General features: G+C 41.6%; 1 non-coding gene across 1 annotated transcript; it reads right to left on the bottom strand.

The window, feature by feature from the left end:
• Positions 1–490: 490 nt before the first annotated feature.
• On the bottom strand, positions 491–597 carry LOC114407893. Its single transcript, XR_003665705.1, has one exon. It is a non-coding gene; the product is annotated as a small nucleolar RNA R71 (small nucleolar RNA).
• Between the last annotated feature and the right edge of the window lie 5,011 nt (positions 598–5,608).

Here is a 5,608-nt window from a genome sequence, read left to right as displayed (position 1 = left end):
TCCTGGTCATTTTGTGCATTTTGAGCATCCTGATCATTTTGAGCATTCTATTGCTGGTGATTCTTAATATTCTGATTTTGAGCATTCGGCTGTTAATTTTCATATTGAGAACATGGCTTAACCTCCACCTTGTGAGAGGACTCTTAGGGAGATGGTTGCACCTAATTTCACTTATGAAAGCTTGTGCATTCAATATCCTGATGAGGGTGTTCCATATGTTCTCAAAACTAGACTAATACATTTGCTGCCCAAGTTTCATGATCTTGTAGGTGAAGATCCTCATAAGCATCTTAAGGAGTTCCATATTCTTTGTTCTATCATGAAGCCCCCTGATGTCCAAGAAGATCATATCTTTCTGAAGGCTTTTCCTCATTCTCTGGAGGGAGTGGCAAAAGATTGGCTATACTACCTTGCGCCCCGGTCCATTTTCAGCTGGGATGAGCTTAAGAGGGTGTTCTTGGAGAAATTCTTCCCTACATCTAGGACCACTACCATTAGAAAATACATTTCAGGCATCAGACAACTTAGTGGAGAGAGCTTGTATGAGTACTAGGAAAGATTCAAGAAATTGTGTGCGAGCTGCCCTCACCACCAGATTTTTGCAAAACTCCTTCTTCAATATTTCTATGAGGGACTTGGCAACATGGAGAGGAGTATGATTGATGCTGTCAGTGGTGGAGCTCTTGGTGATATGACCCCTATTGAGGCTAGGAATTTGATTGAGAAGATGGCTTCCAACTCCCAACAATTCAGTGCAAGAAATGATGCTATTGTCCTTAGAGGAGTCCATGAGGTGGCCACAGATTCATCTTCATCTGCTGAATATAAAAAGCTTGAGGGAAAACTGGATGCCTTGGTCAACCTAATAACTCAGCTTGCCATGAATAAGAAATCTGCACCTTTTACAAGAGTCTGTGGTCTATGTTCTTCTGCAAATCACCATACAGATCACTGTCCCTCTTTGCAGCAATCTGGAGTCAATGAGCAACCTAAAGCTTATGCTGCAAACATTTATAATAGACCTATTCAGCAGCAAAACCAACAACAGCATAATAATTATGATCTTTCAAGCAACAGATACAATCCAGGTTGGAGGAATCATCCAAATCTGAGATGGACAAGTCCTCCACAACAACAACAGCCTGTCCCTCCCTACCACAATGCTTCTAGTCCAAGCAAGCCATATGTTCCTCCTCCAATGCAGCAACAACAATAACAACAACAAAGGCAACAAGCAACTGAGGAACCTCCTCAACCTTCCTTAGAAGAGTTAGTGAGGCAAATGACCATCCAGAATATGCAATTTCAGCAAGAGACAAGAGCCTCCATTCAGAGTTTGACAAATCAGATGGGGCAGATGGCTACTCAGTTGAACCAAGCTCGGTCCCAAAATTCTAACAAATTGCCTTCACAAACTGTGCAGAATCCGAAAAATGTGAGTGTCATCACCTTGAGGTCTGGCAAGCAATTTGAAGTGCCTCCACCAGTAGCAGCACCTGCACCTGAACCTGTCAAGCTTCATTCTACACCTGAAAAAGAGGATGACATAGTTGCACAAAAGAGAAAGCTTCCTAACAAAAATTTTCATGCAGGTGGGCCTTCTTCTAGTAATTCTGACATGCAGCACCCTCCTATCCCACTTCAATTCCCACCTAGAGAAATTCCAAACAAAAAGATAGAAGAAGTGGAAAAGGAGATCTTGGAGAACTTCAGGAAAGTAGAGGTGAACATACCTCTGCTAGATGCCATCAAGCAGATTCCAAGATATGCCAAGTTTCTAAAGGAGTTCTGCACCCACAAAAGGAAGCTCAAAGGCGATGAAAGGATTAGCATGGGTAGAAATGTGTCAGCATTGTAGGTAAATTTGTTCCTCACATTCCTGAGAAATGTAAGGACCCAGGTACTTTCTGTATACCTTGCATTATTGGGAACAGTAAATTTGAGAATGCCATGCTAGATCTAGGAGCATCAGTTAGTGTCATGCCTCTGTCCATTTTCAATTCTTTATCTCTTGGACCTTTGCAATCTACAAATGTGGTGATTCATTTGGCAAATAGAAGTGTTGCTTACCCCGCAGGTTTCATAGAGGATGTGTTGCTTCGAGTTGGTGAACTTATTTTTCCTATTGATTTTTATGTTCTTAATATGGAAGAGGGATTTTCCCATGGTTCAGTTCCAATTATTTTAGGCAGGCCATTTATGAAAACAGCCCGAACCAAGATAGATGTTTATGCTGGCACATTGTCTATGGAATTTGGTGATATTGTTGTTCATTTTAACATTCTTGATGCCATGAAACATCCATCTGAGGATCATTCTATTTTTTGTGCTGAGATAATTGATCAGATTGTTGATGATTATATGTTTGATTTTGATTCTGTTCTTCATGGTAGGAAACATCCATTTTTATCTGATCTGCATACTTGTCGTTCCTTATGCATTGAATCTGAATCTGAGTTTGAATTTGATCATGTATCTGATTTTTATGCTGAGAGTGAATTTGAATTCGAGTATGGTTCTGATTTTCCGCGTGTTGTACCTCTTGAAGTTGATTTTTTAGAGTCAGAATGCACTAACCATATTGCAGGAAGTACATATACTTCTGACTTGCTTTATGAGGAACAGGCTGAGGAACCTTCTTCTTCTCCTACCCTGGTTCCTCACATTGTTCGGCCACCACCAATACCAGAGTTGAAGCCCTTACCAACAACCCTCAAGTATGCTTACTTGGAGGACAAGGAAAAATTTCCAGTGATCATATCTGCCTCCCTTTGATGCTGAGTAAGAGGAGAAGTTGTTGCTAGTGCTCAAGAAGCACAAGAGAGCCATTGGATGGACTTTAGCAGACATTCCTGGTATTAGTCCATCTACCTGCATGCATAGGATACTTTTAGAGGATGGAGCTAAGCTAGTGAGGCAGCCACAATGGCGACTCAACCCCGTCATTCTAGATGTGGTTAAAAAGGAAGTGACCAAGCTCTTACAAGCTGGAATCATCTACCCCATTTCTGACAGCTAGTGGGTGAGTCCAGTCCAAGTGGTTCCTAAGAAGATAGGCCTCACAGTGATTAAGAATGAAAGGGATGGGCTTATCCCCGCAAGAGTGCAGAACAGCTGGCGAGTCTGCATTGATTATAGGAGGCTGAACCAGGTAACCAGAAAAGCTCATTTTCCCCTGCCATTCATTGATCAAATGCTTGAGTGCTTGGCAGGTAAGTCTCATTACTTTTTTCTTGATGGTTTTTCTGGTTATTTACAAATTCATATTGCTCCTGAGGATCAAGAAAAGACCACATTCACCTATCCCTTTGGCACTTTTTCCTAGAGGATGCCCTTTGGCCTATGCAAAGCCCCTGGTACCTTCCAGCGATGTATCCTTAGCATTTTCAGTGATTTTTAAGAGAGTTGCATAAAGGTGTTTATGGATAATTTTACTATTTATGGATCTTCTTTTGATGCATGTTTGGATAGTCTGGATAGAGTTCTTAATAGATGCATGTTTAGGACATATCATTTTCAGTAGGGGCATAGAGGTAGACCCTGCAAAAATAGTTGTTATTTCACAATTGCCTTACCCCTCTTGCGTGCAAGAGGTTCATTCTTTTCTTGGTCATGTAGGGTTTTATAGGTGTTTTATCAAGGATTTTAGCAAAGTGGTCCTTCCACTATCCAATCTGCTACAAAAGGAGGTGGAGTTTGATTTTGATGATCGATGAAAAGAAGCTTTTGATTGCCTTACGTGTGTGGTGACTACCACCCCTATCATTCAGGCTCCTGATTGGACAACCCCATTTGAGCTAATGTGTGATGCATCCAATTATGCATTGGGGGTTGTCCTCGGTCAAGAGATCGATAAGTTGCCTCAGGTGATCTACTATGCTTCCAGAACTTTGGATACTGCCCAAGCAAATTACACTACCACAGAGAAGGAGCTATCAGTGATAGTTTTTGCTCTTGAGAAATTTCATTCATATTTACTTGGTACTCGTGTTATTGTTTATACTGACCATGCAGCTCTGAAGTACCTGTTGAAGAAGGCTGAATCAAAGCCTAGATTGATCTGGTGGATGCTTTGGCTCCAAGAGTTTGATTTGGAGATCTGTGATCAGAGCGGTGCACAAAACCTCGTGGTTGACCATCTGAGTAGGATTGAGCGTGCGTCTGAGGACTCACCCATTCGGGATGATTTTCCGGATGACCATTTGTACATTCTGTATAGTATTTTTGATTCCTTCCCCACTCCTTGGTTTGCTAATATTGTGAATTATTTGGTTGCTTTTGTTTTTCCTCTCTTAGCATCTAAAGCTCAAATGATAAAATTAAGAGTGATGCTAAGCATTATATTTGGGATGACCCCTATTTGTGGAAGTTGTGCAGTGACCAGGTTATTAGGAGATGCATTCCAGACCATGAGATTGACTCGGTTATGCAATTCTGTCATTCTTCCGCACCAAGTGGTCATCTTGGCATACAGAGGACAGCTCGCAAGGTGCTTGACTGCGGTTTCTATTGGCCCACCATCTTCAAGGATACGTGGAGAATCTGTAGCACTTGTGAGCCTTGTCAGAGAGTAGGCGGCTCACTTTCATGGAGACAGCAAATGCCTCAACAACCCATGTTGTTCTGTGAGGTGTTTGATGTCTGGGGTATAGACTTTATGGGGCCTTTCCCTGTCTCTTTTGGTTTTATTTATATTCTCCTTGCTATTGATTATGTTTCAAAATGGGTGGAAGCCAAACCCACAAGAACTAACGATGCTAAGGTTGTTGTGGATATTGTTATATCTAATCTATTTTGCAGGTGTGGAGTCCCTAGAGCCATCGTTAGTGATCAAGGCACCCATTTTTGTAACAGATCCATGTATGCTTTACACAAAAAGTATGGGGTCGTGCACGAAATTTCCACACCTTACCACCCCTAAACTAATGGGCAGGCTGAGATTTCAAATAGGGAGATAAAAAGGATCTTGGAGAAGATTGTGCAGCCGAACATAATGGATTGGAGCACTAGGCTGGATGATGCTCTTTAAGTGCATAGGATTGCCTATAAAGCACCCATAGGAATGTCCCCTTATCGAGTTGTCTTTGGCAAGGCATGTCATCTTCTTGTAGAGATAGAGCACAAAGCCTATTGGGCTGTAAAGACCTACAACTTCTCTATTAATTAGGCTGGAGAGGAAAGGAAGTTGCAACCAAGTGAGCTAGATGAGATCCGTTTGGAAGCCTATGAGAATTCCAAATTCTACAAGGAGAAGACCAAGAAATTCCATGACAGCTTGATAGCTAAAAAGGACTTCGTGGTTGGATAGAAAGTTCTATTGTATAACTCTAGGCTCGGACTCATGAGTGGTAAGTTGAGGTCAAAGTGGATTGGTCCTTTTGTGGTGACCAATGTTTTTCCTTATGGTACAGTTGAGATCAAAAGTGAATCCACAGATAAGAGCTTCAAGGTTAATGGACACCAGCTAAAACCATTCCTCACAAATCCCTCCTTATTGGATGTAGTGGTGGAGGAGACTTCCTTACTTCACCCTACTTCTCTTCCGCCATGACTTAGGGAGTTTTCTTTTTCTATCTCCTTCTTTACTTTTATTGCACTTGTCCAAATT

This window comes from Glycine soja, chromosome 3, assembly GCF_004193775.1.
Source record: "Glycine soja cultivar W05 chromosome 3, ASM419377v2, whole genome shotgun sequence".
Lineage (NCBI taxonomy): Eukaryota > Viridiplantae > Streptophyta > Magnoliopsida > Fabales > Fabaceae > Glycine > Glycine soja.
Note: the sequence above shows the minus strand (reverse complement) of the source record. Positions and strands in the feature narration are given on the sequence as shown.